The sequence below is a fragment of the Apteryx rowi genome, unplaced genomic scaffold, assembly GCF_003343035.1.
Source record: "Apteryx rowi isolate R43461 unplaced genomic scaffold, aptRow1 scaffold_1238, whole genome shotgun sequence".
In the NCBI taxonomy this organism is placed as follows: Eukaryota; Metazoa; Chordata; class Aves; order Apterygiformes; family Apterygidae; genus Apteryx; species Apteryx rowi.
In genome coordinates, this window is record NW_020447462.1 from 65,127 (window position 1) to 82,549 (window position 17,423).

Here is a 17,423-nt window from a genome sequence, read left to right on the forward strand (position 1 = left end):
GGTGGAAAAGTACTTACTGAATCTCCAAATTCATTGTGTGATAATGACACTAACACCTCACCATTTTACACATCAGAGAGTAATGAAAGCATAACGCAGTTAGACTTCTTTACCTTTGAAATCTCACTTGTGAATATTAAAAATGTAAAAGTTTCTCCTTTCATTGTTCTCTCTGGTAATCTGTTTAGCTGTACAGAGAATATGATATATGACAATAAATATTGCTTGCTTCACAGAAAGTGAGATAAAGCCTAATCAGGGTATTAGAGTACTGCCTCCTAAAATTAGTTCCAAATGTAAAAAAAAGTAGCTGGCTATTTAGAAAGGCATAAACACCTGTGGGTAAAGCAGACAAAAGAAAAGGTTGTCTCCATCACTGCCTATTCTTGTCCTACTTTCTGGACACTCATCAAAATGTTGTGATTGGATCCAAGCCATGGAATCCATTGGATTTTTAACCTGGTCTGATTTGTGGAGTTTTTTCTTCAAAGCTCTAGCTTTTTGTTGGACTTTTTTTTTTTTTTTTTTTTTTGGCACATGCCTGGGTACTAACCCTGATTGTGATCTTGTTGCCTAAAATGAGGTGCCTATTGCCAATTGAGAGGCCTTTTGGTAGCCAAGATGTCTGTGTGGGACAGGCAGATATCATAAAGCACCCCAGCAGAGACCTATACTCTGAAGCAGCAGCTGGTGTCTAGGTTGGATAACCTGTAGCATCTGAAATAGTACTAAACACCTAGGTTTAGGCAATTGAACATCACTCCTCATGTCTGACAACATTCTTTAGTGGGGAGACCTCAGAGCCTTGTCACCTAAATCTTGGAATTAATATCTTAGCCAGGGGGAACTTCTAATCATTTTAGACACATCTCCTCCACTACTAGAAATGCAATCAGTAGACCAAAGTGATTGGTGCTAAGGTTCCTTACATCTCCATTATATGAGCCTCAGGAGCCTTACTTTGATTTAGATTCCTGTGGCAAACATCTCTACCATGCAGATGCTTCAAAGCTCTGGGAAAAGTGATAGGCACACACTGGAAGACCTTTTGGTGGTATAGGTTAGGAATCTAATGTCCCTAAAGAGTGCTGCAGTACTTCTGGAGTGGTTTCTGGTTTAGTTTCCTTCCAGATAGAATCTATTTCATGGGTACCAAAACTGTTCTCAGAACTGAACCAAAACACAGTAAATGGAAATAAGCAAGGGATTTGCTTCAAAACTGCATTACTGCTCTGAACCAAATTGCTAATAGAGACCTAGTTACCTTGTACTTAGATTTGGCTCAGGGTCATTAGAGCAGGCCACTTTTATAATCTTATCAGTGTCACTATTTGGTTAAATGGCTTTCATGATTTAGAACATATTAGTTTTTAAAAACCTCTCCCACCTTCACTTGCCTTTGTGCTTCACCTGAGGACCTTCCAGGCTCCAAATCTTCATAGGCATCTGGAAAAGAGATCTCCTTTGTATCAAAGGGGATAGAGCAATCTGGAGTTAATGGTCATTACCTGGTCCTTCATAGTTTCATGACTTCATTTCAAGTTCCTGCTACAGGAACCAAACAGGTTACAAGCAAAATGATGGCTGTATTATAATGACCTCAGGTTGATATAGATATACCTCAGTACCTTGAGAGACAACAGTTAATACAGAAACCTTATGTTAAACATAAAATTAAAATGTCCTGTTATTTAATAATGCTGCAATGGTGAAGCTATAATCATGCCTAAGTAAAGCTTGCATTTATCCATTTGGGACTGAATCTCTAAAAAATACCATCTTTTGCATCAGTATTTGACTGTTTAACTTATCTCATGATTTGTTCTTCCCTGATACACCAGTAATACCACAAACTACCGCCTGCCTATTAGTCCACTTCTACAACAAATATCTTCAAATGGTCTTTTATGCCATTTTATATAGATAGTACAGAATCTCTGATACCTTTCCTATCTATTTTATTGAAAGACCTAATGGGCAGCTAGTGAAATAGCAAATCTATGGGATCACAGTCGTCTTCATTGTCATGGTTTCAGAGGCAAAGACACTATGGCCATAATAGGGTAGGTGCAGATCTATGCACAACATGCACCCTTTTTTTTTTCAGGGTTGGCAGTACCAGTTAATCCAATACGTTGCTCTTATACTGCACCCTTCACCTTGAACACCTCTCTTGTTCACAATATTATTGTTCAAAACCACCTGTGCCTACTCTTAACCCTGTGCTGAACACTCAGCTTTTTGGATAAGAATTCAGAAGCATTAGCTGGCAGGGTGCATTCAGTCAAGTGTACTTTTAGGGTATCTTTGAAGTATTATCTTACCCACCATCTTCCTCTTTGCACGTTCAAGTTCACTGTATGGGAATTGCTTGAGTACTTATGTGTTGTCTGTTCAAACCACACCTGCCAGTGCTGCTGGGACTTTATTTCTAATAGCTTAATAATCATCCAATGAACCTGACTAAAAAGAAAGAGTCCACTCATAGGTATCAGACCATTTCATTAAGAGCAAGTACACAGAATCCTGTCATGGCAGTTTTCCAAATGGTGGATATATCTTCTATGCAAAATGTCTGGGTCATATAGCAGTATGGTAAGCATGGTAGTGTTTTGTCTCTTTAATTTTGTGAAGGTGCTGCTTTCGCTCTGATGCAATAGTCAAAATTCATAAGAATGTCAACTTCAAGTTTATTTATATCAATGAATTTGGAAGGCATTATGTATTTTCTTTGTTAGCACGTAATCTTAAGTTTTCCTTGGAATCATCAGTATTTGAAAATTGATTGTAGAAGAAGATAATCGGACTACAAACACCTGAATATCTTGTTCAGAGCAGGCTACTAGTGCATAATCAACAACTTGTATGAGTTCTTGGAGCCTGGAACTGTTTCAGGCTCCATGTTGATTGTTTTCTAGCAGAAATGCACAAAACAGCACAAACAGATCCTAAGATGCAATCTTATTTGTTACTCTTCCTTGATAGGAAATGGTTGTCTTGGAATTCTACTGACCTTTACCGGGTAGGGGGGAAGCCTGCTCACTCAGATCCTCCCATGATGATTCAAAGTCCAGCTCATTTCAACATTTCAGAATCAGCTTACTATGGCAAAAGCTTTCATAAAATCAATGAATATTCAATAGATGATAAGATATCTTGGATGCAAAAAGATGCAAATTTAAGAATAGTTCCACGGTTTGTCAGAACATGTTTCAATTACAGAAGCTTTCTTTCTTTTATTACAATATCCTAGGACCTTTCCTGCATGACAAATCCTAAGGAAAAGCTGATAAAAACCTTTACCCAGGAACTGGTAAACCACTTTGTTGATTCAGCACAAATGTTATTTAATGATTATACTTCATCATTCCTCAGGCTGCATTGATGTTGACCTCTATATATGGTTGGGCACTAGTTTGAACTGCAGCAGTTGCCATGAGAAGTGTGTGTGGAGGATGCTACCTTTGGCACCCATATTAATTTTGAACAAATGTTGAAAGTGCTAGGTCTGCCAATGCTTTACAACTTTGTAATCTACAGTCAACGTTTTTACCCTTTACTGGCATTATTGTGTGTTACACCTTAAAGTGCCCTGAGTCAAGCTTAGAATAAACACATACATATAGAAATATTAAGCTTATGAAAAATGATCAATCAAGAGGAAAAGCAGTTTTTACTCAGATTTTACCAACTGCTTTTGATTATGTATTAATTAATATGCAGCAAGTAGTGCTTAAACAGTTTAAAAGTTTCCTCTTACATAAAAATTTTCAGCCTGTTTTCAGCCCACTTGTAAAAATGGGAAAATTCTAAAGAAAAAAGAAAGAATTAAGCACCTTGATATTAAAAAATGTACCAAAAAGGAACTGAAGTGCTGCACATCACTCAATGCAGATTACTTTTATATTGAAGTCTTGGGAAGAAATTAATCAATGCTGTAAGTGGGCAGAACACAGCTGGGAGTGGCTGAATTGTGTTTACAAGCGAGCAAAACTGAACAGCACTTTGTGAAGCATCTCAGCTGGATTCCTGAGCAGTGAGAGACTGCAAACCCTAAGCCTTTTAAAACACCGCAGAAGTAAAAGCCCACCAAATGGTTGCAAAAAAGTGTTTTGGTTTCAGGCCCAGTGGGAATTTCCTCAGATTTCAAATACTGGAGGCCATCTGCCAATATCCCTGCAGCACTGCATATCTCAAAAGTAAACAGCTGAATATAGTTGGCACAGTTTTTACTACTGCCACTCAAGCAGCTGTTGTATGGGTTTGTATGGGTCCAACTATCATAGCACTGGGATTAGGATGAATCCTTTTTAAGTCAGTATTTTGTTGTTAAATTTCCAGAAAGCAAATATAGGGAAGATATGAATTGACAAAAAATCTTAAAAAATAGGTAAACAAGCATGCAGAAATTTCCACACTTGTCTCGAGCAGAAATCCCCCCTCTAATCATCCACTTACACATAAGGGCTACACTTCTGAGTGTGGAGCAGAGTAGGATGTATTTTTCAAACTTCATGAAGGGCCATTTTTCTCCTTTCCCAGATTATCACTTTTCAGTGATAATCCTAACGTAGTTCAATGTTGCAGTAACTTTAAAAACAGACTGTGCCTCCTAATACTACTATCTTTGCTACTATCAAAGTAGGTAGGTTCCAAGAATTCAGGTTCACAGTAACTGTTCAGTGGTCATGCTGACACACAAAAAAAGTCAAGTTCAAACATCATGGCAGAACTCTTTGCTCCTCAGATGACTGATGCCTGGACATGCTGCAAAGGTTAATCTTCAAGAATGAGATTACCAAAACATGACAGCGCTGAGCAGTACCAACTCATCTACTCTAACAGCTGTCTTGCTGGCAGACTCCAGGGAGACCTTTCATTATAATCTCATAATGAGCTAATAATAGCAACCTCAGGGGCTCTTTTTTCTTGAAGAGGCATTAAGAGTATCTGCAAAACCCTGTTTAGTGTATTGGATAAAAATACTGGTGATGAGGAAGGCCCTGTGTCCTCCTCTACAAGTGGAACTCTCCTGATCTATGCCCTTCATTCCAAAAGGAAAAATCATATACAGAAAACTAGAGTCACTGGGCTTTGATGATACTTTTTTTAAGGACAATAACCAGAATGGGTTTTTTTGGCTGGTTAGAGGACAAAAAACATTGACCACTAAGAAAATGATAGTGAGCACCACTTACATAAAAAGTGATGCTATAATAAGGGCTTCACTTCATTGCATAATAAAGAATAAATGAAGTAGACTAATTATAACACAAAAAGGCCAAGTAATGAAGCCCAATCAACTCTCAAAAGCACAGAAGACTATTCTAGTGGCTGCTGTGAAAGTTCTCAGAATGTTTCAGACAAAGAGTGGCTTTGATCCTTAGAAACCAGGACATCTGTATGAAAAGGGTTTATAAAATGTAGTGTTCTTCAGAGCAGCATGAAACCCTACCTAGTTTCCCTTTCTCCCAGGCATTGTACATGTGTGATACTGAGGAGTACCTGGTAGAGAAAAATCTATGGCAATGCAATTTAAATGAGCAGGTGGCAGCAGGGCTAGTGGAAAGAAAGGGTGTGTAGTAGGTTAAACATTGCAGAGCACTAAAGATGCATACTGCTAGCTCATTTTTCCAGGACTCCTAGTCTTGTAAAAGATGTCTCAGATACTGATCCTGTTTCCTTGGTATGAAAGAGATGAACAATTCCACTAAGTTCAAGGAGCAGATGGATACTATGAAAGGCTTTTCACAACAGCACTGACAAAGTTGTTTGCCTGTTTCTTCAGCCAAAGGAAAAGATCATATGACTTAATTGTGGAAAGAAATGAAATAGCAAACAAACACTGAGTAATTCTTTTAAGGTGAAGTGAACAGCCAGGTTGCTGTTGCATTCCAGATGTTGAGAACACCATCATTTACAGATTAAAAGCAGGTTTTGCATTGTTTAGATATGAAGAAAATTAGATGAAGCAACATTTTTGCCAATTGCTCTGAAGCTTTTACAGTCCAAATGTTTTAACCAATATTTCAAGAGTGGTACCCGATTTGCAGTGTCTAGCTGTTAAATTAAGCTAGTATGGACATGAATTCTTCCAGATTTTGAGCAACCCAGAACTCAGGAGAAAAACTGGGGAGCATTTTTGACAAATTTGACCTAAAGAAGTATGATAGAAGTGTTAAGTGATTGATATTACTAAGCTTGCCTCCTGTCAAGGCAAATATCTGTTTCCTATGATATCACCAATGAGCAACTTCTCTTTATTAAAACAGTTCAAAACTGCACTAAGTACTGAGTCTTACCAACTACAGTATAAACAGACAATTAAAATCAAAAGAGATAAGCACATCTGTATATCATTGAAAGAGAGTGAGCCCTCCCTTTTTCTTATTTTTATAAGGTTATTGGAGTCGTTATTTTCCTCTTCCATTAAAAATGAAAAAGCTTTCACAAAAATAATAATTTTTTTGGACATCTAAATTCTCAAATTCGGCTACTTAAGACTTGCGCCAACAGCAGGGTTAAATGAAGCTGCAATGTTTAGCAATGCAGTGTTTTTCCATCAGATGACAGGCTGTTTATAAGAAGCTACATGACTTCCAAATAGCTTTTCTGCTAAAACCATCTCTGACTGCATGGGGAGGATAGAAGGAGTAAATGGTTTGACCAGCTCTTGTTTTAATCCATTTTACTCACTGGTTGCATAATCCTTGATCATTGTAGGCTAGTTATGATATTATGCACAGCAATGTTGCTTTAGCAATCTGAACAACTCTAATCTTTTCTTAGGCTTGTTTCTTAGACAAATCTATTCAACTGAGAGCACGTCAGCTCTAGTTCTCATGCATTTCACAAAACATTGATCCAGAGGCCTGTGGCTGTCCTGGCTGGTCACAGCTGGAGATACTGAGGCGAACATAGCTGATAGCACTAGTACTGAAATTTGGCATGGAAGCTTACTGGAATGAATGGAAGGATTAGAGCATCGACACAATATACTTTTGCAGTCAAGCCCCTGTGAGACTGCAAGTCCTTGCACTCAGTGCAGTACAGAGCTTCCAGGGATGTGCAGTCATATGACACAGGTCTAAATGCTAGACTTGTCCAGTGTTAACTGCAAGAGAAAGGCTAAAATCTTTCCTCCCTTCCCCAGTGAATTTAACTGTTGGTATCTGAAGTACTTCTTTCACAAACAGAGTATACTATTGAAATCATTGAAAGGCTGAAGCCTAACCTGGGCAGAAAGTGCAATGCTTCTTGTTAGCTGAAGTCGACAAACACATTTTTACTGATGAGTCAATTCAGTTCCCTATGCAGAGAGACAAATCAGATCCCTTAAGTTTCACACCATGGAAAATGCTTTGGAAAATGTTCCAAGTAGTTTTGGTTTTGAGCCAGCAGCTACTCATCAATGTATCGATCTTTTCTTGGCATTACAATATCTTGTTGAGATGATTATATAATGTTTTTAGTGGAGCCAAGGGCATCTCCGTCCTCTCCAAACATGCTTGGCCATCCTGAAAAGAAATAAAGGGATGCACAATGCTGACCAACAATTCTTCATATTCTAGAAAGGACAAACTGAATGCAAGCAAGGATTTATTCATACAAATACTTCTTTTACATTTTGAAATGCGTGAAAACAAAAGCACAGAAGCTTCAAGCTTCATCCTGAGTTATAAAACACAACAGATTTTCCTAAACAAAGTTTGATACTAAAAGGCTATTGAACAATTGAAACTACTAAAGACAAGTGTGGTATGAAAAACATCATGGCCTAAACCACAGCCTACTGAAGTCAGTTTTATCCTAGATCCATCATTTCTAAGTACTAGATGGAAACTGACTGCTATTTCTTTACCACAATAGTTTTCTCATTAATCTTACTGGTTTTGTGCATACTGCCAACTATTAGCATTGAAATAAAGTAGACATTTTCTAGCATTGCGCAGTCTGTAACAGACAGAAAATTGGAATACTATAAAGAACTTATATAGCAGCTGCTGTGGTGATTTATTCCTTCACTACTCACATATGTTCACACTTCAACTGGCTAATTATTTCAGAGCTATGAAGAAACTGCCTGGGCACCCAAATTACGTTTTCCTAAGGAAAAGGCCCAGATTCATTCCACCTAACGTGAGGCGTATTACAGGAGCTTAGCCTCCTGACCTCTCAGTGAAAGCACAATAGCCCATTTCCAGACAGCAATTTAGATCTTAGATGGGCTAAAAACCATGTAGCGGTGGACCTCTTTCTTCCTGTGCGCAAACATACAAAAACTCATTTTTAGACACAGCAATTTAAATAAATTTGTTCCATTAAATTTCCTCCTGCCACAAAGAAAAAAAAAATCACTGTTCTTGATGATACGTCAACAAAACCATATTTCAGTTTGATTTCTGTATAAAACCAAGTATCTATATCTAATATGCACATATACATAATATATAAAACAATGTAATTAACTATTTCTCTGTTGTAGAGAGTTTGAGTAATAAAAACCAAAAGAGAGATGAATGATAATGAGAAATGCAGAAGGGAACAGCCTTTACAACAGTTCATAGGTTTTGTAGCCAGAGGAACTGTTATGATCATCTCCTCTGATTTTCTGCACAAAGAATGTAGATTTTCACACAGTAAAACCCCCTATCAAGCCCAATCAATTGTATGTAGCTGAACTACAGCATATCTTTCAGCAAGACATCCTGTCTTGATTTAAAGAACTCAACTTATGGAGAAGTTGCTGCATCCCCTTCTGCATGCTGCAATTGCTTATCTTCACCCTTTAGATGGCATTTCCCTTTGGCCTTTTCTAGTATCAATTTCCAACCATTAAATCTTGCTATGACTCTGCTACTTTCTTTCGTAGTGAGTGGCATCATCATTACTTACCACTCTAAATTTTTGCCACCTACAAATGTATATCATCAGTGATTTTGAATTTTTAGAGCATTAATAAGAATGTTGGCCAGCATTATCTAAGAATTGAGCCAGAGGCCTGCTACATACAAATTGATTTTAGAAATTCATTTATCACATACAGTAAAATTGGTTTGGAATCAGCTTGATATTAGTAATATTAATAATTCTAGCATTATTATTAATGTGGGAACAAAAATTTCATTGGTGTGACATGAAGTGTTTGTCATGTGATATTTTTTCCAGTTTAAAATAAATTCTTGACTTTTTTTCTTAAAGGATATGCAAAAAAAGATGCCACCTCCCTCTACAAATCTTTCCTCTCTCAAAACAAAACCTAAAAGGAAGAAAACACAGAAGTTTTCAAGCTTGATTAGTATTTCAATATTGTTCCTGTTCTCCAGCTGATGGCTGATTTTCAGAATTAGAGAGGTTTTCGAAAAATGACACATAACATATATATTTCTTCCAGTTACTTTTGAAATCTTATTTTAATAACTATACATACCAGAATTATTACCATTGTACTTCAGGATTTCACTGTAAGAGATTAATTCTTTAAATGCTTTCTTTTTAGAATGATTTTGACTTCTAAGAAGCTGTCTGAGATTGCCCTATCATCCTCTCTTCAATACTCAGGGAATCTCTGGTGGTCTTATATGAGTATTCGTAGTTCATTTCTTGCACTAAGATTGCCGGACTGGAAACAACTGTCAAGATAATTCAAGTGAAATTGCAAATTTCAAGGTTAGAAGCTAAGCTGATCTTTCTTTTATTACTTTATAACATGATGGGCACGTTGTGTTACACAAGAAAGTCATATGCATAGTGAAACATTTCATTCCCGCTCTTACTTTTTATCCTGAGCTGATTTCTTTTTTCCCCTTAGCAGAAAAATTAGTACTCTTCTCCACTCCTTTCTAAAAAGTAGCAACATTGAACTTCAAGCAGAAAGTACAAAATTATACAGGTCTTGATTTTCTTCCACTTCCAGCAAAATATCTAAATTTGGAAAAACATTTATCATCTTCAACCAGTGAGTGCTTTGTAAATCCAATTCATTAACAGAGTGTTAATGGTATGCTAATCCTCCTGTATAAGGAACAGCAAAACTTAAAAACAAATGTATAATAAATTACTTTGTTACTTTATCCAATAAGTCTACACTAAATTTCATAATGTTTTTCATCTAAATATTCTGATGTTACTGTTATTTTCTTTGCACTATAATTTCTCTTATGTCTCTTTCACCAAGCTCTCAACTGTTCTGTTAATAAATCATAATCCTTTCCAATACTTCTACTAGTAAAATGGGTAACTTGGCCAACAATATAACTGAAGTAGCACTCATTCTTTTCTACTGAAAAACACGCTGGAAGGATCCTGTTACTAGAACTCCTACTGCCTTATGTTCATTACACTCATCACTCTTATTTACATTGCTCTTAAACAAAAACATAAACAAAACACAAACAGCAATAAAAAATTCAAGGAACAAGGAACAATTAAGGAGAGCTAACATAAACATACTTCTAAAGTAACAAATTTTATTCTTTTTAACAAAAAAAAACATGATATTGATATAATTCACTTGAATAATAACTATACTGAAGATATTTTTGGAAATGATAACTCTGTAACAGACTGCAAGGCCAACTGTGAGTCTGTATACTACCCTGTATTTATCATTCACCCTAAACTATTTGAACACACTACATCCACTAATCATTTTCTCAAGAAATTATTTTAATAGGATTTCAGTTCTGAAAGTGTGTGGGACACTAAAAAAAAGGAGAGAAGAAGGCTGTTTTCAGTTAAAGCATACATTTCAACTGTTAGACAGAGAAACCCAGAAATGGATTAAAAAGCAAACAGAGAGACTTAATTACCTTTTAATATACAATTGGATCAACGACAAATTAATTGAGACAGAAATGTGGTTGAATAGCATAGTAAAGGCTTTGCTGTCCTCAGGGAACAGCAACAAGAACTAATCTCACACACAGACATGAAAGGCATGAAAAAAGCTGGGTTTGAAGATAAAAAGAGAAGTCCCTGGTAGATTTAAATTAGGTATAGATGTCCAAGGAGAAACTACAAAAGGAATTTCAAAAGTGTTTATACATTCTAACATGCGAAAAGATCTGCTGAAGAGCAAAACAAAAATTTCTGTGTGGTAGGTAGCATGTCTCCATTCCTCTTCAGTACATGGGAAGACTTGAGATACAAGGAGGAGAAACATGACTTTATAAAGTACTTAAAAACTGTAGGTTTCCAACACTGAAGAAGGGTCAAAGGAGAAAGTCTACATGCAAATTCATCATAGGTTTTGTAAACCACAGGCCAGTCTAGGTCTGTATCAGCAGTTACAATAACTACAGGATAGCCAAAAAGTAAATAATGAGAAAACTCTCCATGCCTGGCACATTTCCTGAAATTTGAGAGGAAGTTGTCCATTAGAACCAAAATGGCCAAAACCAAGAGCTTAAACCAAAGCACCTAAATCAGCTGTTTGAGTCTCAGAGTAACTAGACCTTTGCTTTGTTTCAGGTACTTCCTCAGAAGAATGTACTGCAACGAATTTTGAAAAGAAAAAAAATGAGGCCATTTATCAAAGTAAGACTGAAGTTTTTAAAAGAAACCTAAGGGAGCTGAAAGCCATACTCCCTGTCATATTACATGCCCAAATCTGGTTTTGTATTTCAATTAATCACAGGTGGGATTTAAAAAAATGCCCATTTATAGATGTAGAAAAAACTCCAGACATCCATGTTTTAAATTCTGCCCTATTTAACATCCAGTTTTTAGGTTTAAATGTTAATAGACAAATTTTCTATTCTTTTAAGACTGTGGAAAAAAGTGGTTCTATCTGTTCAAATATATTGCTTACTCTCATTGACCTTGCAGAAATGCTGTTGTCTATTTCCTAATTAAGCCACAATATTAAGCAGGTCTTCTAGCACCTTTTAAGCTCTCTGAAGAACCTGATAATATCTTTTAGCCTCAAGAAAAATCAGCTAATGGTACAATGATTTTGTTTTAGCTCTGCAACTTGTTTTGAGAGCAAGGTAAATTTGCAGTTTTGAAACTGATTTGAATTGTATAATAATAATAAAAAAGAACAACCTTCTATCACTAATGAACAGAAGATGACTATCATGGCTCAGAGTCAAAAATGCATTGATTTAATTCACTATGCTTGAAATTTTGTTATACTGCAATCCTATATTTAAACTTTCACTCTATGTACTGAAGGCATAATAAGGTGGATTTCAGGGAACCAGAAGAATGTTGGAAGGAGTACATTTGCCAACTTGTCTTCCCTCTGCGCAAGACTTCCACTAATAAAGCATCCTCCCTCCCTTGAATCATTTAAGTCTCTACTGCATATTGTATCGGAGTGCAGGAAAGAGCAGTTTCATATACTGGAATGTCAGTGAGATAATGCTTCCCTGGAACACAGTGTGCTGTTCGATGCTACTAGTCAACAGAAAGTATTATATTAGCAGTTGAGACAAGTGAAGTAACACAGATGAAAAGAAACAATCTTCACCTAAAAAAAATGCATTAAATGTAAACATGAACACTGTTACTAATATTTTAGTGAATGACAGATTTTTAAACCTACCCCAACAATTACTCATGTAGAAGGAGAGATGAGGGACAGAGACATTTATCCAGAGAACAGCATATATTTATGCTCCTTTCTGTTTCAGTACTCTTCTTTCACTGTTACTTAATATAGAGTGTGCATAATTCTATACAGGTGCACTGTCACTGCAAGGGTATTTCTGGAAGTCTGCCCTTTCTCAAGATCCTGTTCAATTCACTTGTAACAGAGAAGGTCACTTGCAGAGAAAAAGTTACAAAATGCTATGATGACTTCTGTCTTTCTGCAGTGATGACTTCTCCTGGCCATTAGCTCTCTCATGTCAGTTCTTCCCCTGCTTTCTTTCTCTACACTTTCTTTTACCTTTCAGCATTCCCTCCTGATTGGTCTTTTTTGCTCATCCCCCAAATCAAGTTATCTATGTTTTTTCACCTGAAATCCTTGCTTACTACAGAGAGTTGAAGGGCTCATGCTGACTTTCTCCAAGTACCATGTCTTGTTTCATATTCATTCTCCCTGTCTTTCCTCTTTTATTCAGGCTACTCCCTCTTACTATACACACATATCCTAGCACCCTCCTTTATAATAAAGAGGAAAAAAATCTTATCAACTGTCTTTTTCCTCATATATACTTACCTTCTTTTTCACTGTAAGACTTACTGAACACCCAATTCTGCTCTTCAACAGAAGTCTTTAATGACCATTTCTTGCTACATGAGAGGGCTTCTACTTGAAATTCAGCCTCCTTAAAAACACAAAAAGCAGCATTACTCAGATCTTTCTAAAATATCAGGTTCTTCATAACTCTCTGTTTTCCTTTATCTTTGGCTATGCTTTCAGTATTCCTTTTGTTGTATTCTCCTTTTGACTTTTCTACTTTTCTTGGGTGCCAGCTTTCCTCTCAGCACCTCATCAAGAAGTATCTCTATAGACCATAATCTACTGCAGTAATTAGACTGCTGCAGTAATTAGATCCTCACCATGATCAGATCACAAACTCTTCTCTTAGGTGCCTACGCTACAGACTAACATCCCTTAGAACAATGCCACCTTAGAAAGTTGTCCCGCTATGCTTTTCAGCTTTCACATTCTTTCCTTCCCATTCTCATTCCAACCTCTTTACTCCTAGTAGCTGGGTCCCATTTCATCTGTACCCTGTCACCTGGTTCATTGCAGTGGGGCTCATGTGGGGCATACAAATCAATACATCAAAGGGCTTCCCAGTATTATGCTTTTGCTCTCACCTTTTATGTAAAGCCACCTTTTGGCAATAGGATTCCATCTCTCCTCAAATACTAAAAAATCTAATTTGGGCCAAACCTAGATTTCAACCTGTCTTATGAATCTCTTTCTAACTGTCCAGCCATCAGGTCGAGCCAATTAGGAGCAAAGCTGAAATCACCCTTGCCTCCAAACCTCTTCATTTCTTTTCTAGACTGCCTTTTACTTTTTGAAACTTGCATTTACTTGTCATTTTTGGAACAACTTTCTTATTCACAATCAGTATTCAGGTTTTGTTCAAATCTTGCTGTTTCTCCCTCTACTACATCAGAGAACTGACTTTTTCTCTCTGTCCGTAGGACTAATATGCTCCTCCTGACTCGCATGTCATGCACACTTTTCCTCTTCGCTGCACAGAAAGAGCTGGTGTGAATATGTGATTTACCAGACCATGTCTAACCTCTTTCAATCTAGCTATTGGCTATCCCTCTTTTATAACATCCCTTTGTTCTTTCATTTATGGTTCTACATGACTACTTTTTCCATTTATCTTGCCTTGCCCCTGTGTCCTTTTGTCACAAAGTATTGTACCCTCTGAGATTATTGTCTTCTCTAGTATAATTGGCTCTGTTTCTACTACCCTTTCCTTTTTGCACAGAATGCTGTTCTTGAGCTAGTTTGCTCAGCAACCTCACTCCTTTTTTTCAGTTTTCTCTTAAAGAGCTACTTTTCCCATGATATTTACAATAAAGAAGGTGTACAATAATGGTTAAGTAGAAGAGCATTTACACTGATGAAAGAGAAACACTGATCAGCCACCCTTGGAAGGCTACATTCAGAAGTACTTCCACCAGATAGATAAAGCAGTAAAAATATGTGCAGAAAGTAATGCTTCAGTATGGAAGTGACTCATTTCAATTCAGTTTATTTTTTTCTTATTGATTGAAGTAAACAAACACACACACAGATTCTTGTTATCTCTTTCAATAAGTCACTTGAAACCACACCTTACACTTTGGTCTGCATTATACAACGTTGCTGACGTAGTGATGTAAGGATAAGCATGAGAAAATACACTCCCTAGCTTACACAGCTTTATCAGTAAATCTTTCTGGTGTGAATGTAGTTAAGTTATCATGGTAGTGCTTTTGTCAGCTTAATTTTGTTCAGAATCGCTCTATGCTCTCCCATACGTCATCAGAAAAGCTTCGTTTTCCAACACACACTGCACCTCCACAGAAAAGTTTACCTGTATAACTATACCAGCTCCTAAACATTGGCAGATCTCCCTCTCAAATATAATAAAGAGCCTGACTGCACATTACACTCCTGAGGTGGGGCCAAAAATTTAAACAGGAACACTGCTAAAATACATGTTCAGGCTTCCTACTCTTTCCAAGTAATGTATAGCTGTGAACCTACCTTCTTACAATTCTTATGTTCTTTTCAAGGACATACTCTTTGTGGTCATATCACCTTAAGTGATAGACAAGAATTGTAAATATACTGCCTGATGGGGTCTTGAAAGGTTACTCCTTTCATATTCTTTCTATCTCCAGAGCCTTGGCAACACACGTTTGGGTCAGGGATAAGAACACAGAATAAAGAAAAGAAATACAAAAGTGAACGAAAAGTGAATGAAAATAGTGTCCTTGTCTTTTTGAAAGTCAGCAACAGAGAGGGCCCAGTCCAACTCTGGATGACTTCAGTCCCAGGGAGGGTCTAAACTGGCAGAAACTCCACAGTAACACTGACAGAGATTTTGTGAAGGTGTACTTCCTAATCTTCACTGTACCACTGTAACTCCATTTGCAGGTCAGTATTATCTGGACTACTCACTAGAACAAAACAATGCAGCAGTTCTGAGTTTCCAGTATAACATTCTGCACCATACTGAAAATTTAGGCACAACTTAAGACACACTGAATATAATGAAAATTAAATAATACTGTGAACATTGTACTGACTTGACTATGTAATTCAATAAATTAATGTAATTCACTTTTAAAATGAACTGGAAGTTCCACATGGCTGCACTGGATTTACAGAAAAGGTAAGTGGCTTTGGTTCAGAATTCAGGTCAAGTTTTACAAAGAGTACAGATGGCCTAGGCTAAAACTAAGTTTCCCTTTAACTTATATCAACAATGAACAAATAAAAGGACAGAAATATAGTTTCAACAGTGATATTAAGGCTAATGATAGAATGTGTTTTTTATGGATTTATCACTGTTTTTATTTGACAGACACAATCAAAAGTAGCTCTTTTTTGTACACTGACAGCAATGGGTCTAATTTAAATTTAACTAGCTAAGACCAAACAACAATTCATTTGTGACCGTACAGGTTTAATTTTTACCTTACCTAACAGGTGTACTTCATACTTGATTACACTTCTAGAGTATTCTGTTAAAGCTGCTGATACTTGAGGTCCCAATGCATTACAAAATGCTTTTATTTTCAGAATTTGTAACAGGGATCCTATTTAAAGGACACAAATAAAGAGGATACTACCCATTGGATATCCATCTATAAGTAGCATTGAAATTTCTGGGACATGCAGCCTTCACCATGATCTTGTGAGATCTCCTAAAGAAAGATTTTAGTTTTGTCAGTTCTTAGACTGTAACTGCCAAGGGAAGTCCCAAAGGAGGCAGAAAACTTCAGTCACTATCTTTTATTTTTAATAAGAAAGTTGCTATTGAAATATAGCATAATGAACAAATATTGGGTTGCAGAACTGGCCTCATACTACACATCAACTACGAGTTAATTTTGCCAGAATGTTCCCTGTCCACAGACACTGAGATATTAAATTAGGCTAACATTAGGATACACCAAAAACCTCTGTAAATCATCATTTAGTTTCTTAGAAACCATATTCCAAAGAGTAATGTAAAAAGGGGTCTATCATTTGCAGAAAAGTGAGATGCCTTTGGATCAGTATCACTGAGAGCTCTACAGATAATTAAAAAGCCCTTCCATCTTGTACCATATCAAACAAACAAAAAGAATGGATGCAACATGAAACCTAATCTTTAAGAGAACTTTAAGGCCAAGAAAGTTACAGAAAAGGTATTGGGGTCGCAAAAGTTACAAAAAAAGGGTAGCAGGATAAGTGATTTTGCCCTTAGTGATTATGTAACTGGAAAAATTAAAGTAGAAAAACCTATATAAAACCATGTTAATTCTAATTTGACATAAATCTGCCCTTTTCCTGCTGCAGCCTTCATCCACGCATCCTTCCATCGGCAGGAAAATTTTGCCTTCTTCAGAAAGAGTTGATCCCACTCCACACCCGCGCTTCAATGCGGAGGGCCGAACGCCCGGACACATTCCGCGCGGAGAACAGGGAAGTAAAAGCCACAGGCAGGAGCCGCCAGGGGCTCGGTGAACCACGGCAGGCTGGCACCGAGCACCGCGGCACGGGCCTTGGGAAGGACTTGGGCGAGGAGGCGGCTCTCGGGTGCCGACGGGGCCCAGCCGCGACGAAGGACAGAGCGGCCGGAGCTGCGGCCTGCGCCGCCTCCGCCCCTGCCTCGGCGTCGCGCGGCCGCCGCCATTACAGGAGGGGCGGGCTGCGCCGTCACCCGAGACGGGCCCTGCCCCGGCCTCCCTCCGCAGCGGCCGCCCAGCACTCACTAACCGCCATTGGGCGAATCCGACCTACC

The 17,423-nt window shown here is 37.5% G+C and overlaps 1 long non-coding RNA gene across 1 annotated transcript; it reads right to left on the reverse strand.

Moving 5' to 3' along the window:
• Positions 1–5,749: 5,749 nt before the first annotated feature.
• On the reverse strand, positions 5,750–17,064 carry LOC112960898. The gene is made up of 3 exons (XR_003251882.1): positions 13,169–17,064; positions 9,431–9,632; positions 5,750–7,517 (listed from the first exon to the last, which is right to left on the reverse strand). It is a non-coding gene; the product is annotated as an uncharacterized LOC112960898 (long non-coding RNA).
• Positions 17,065–17,423: the final 359 nt, after the last annotated feature.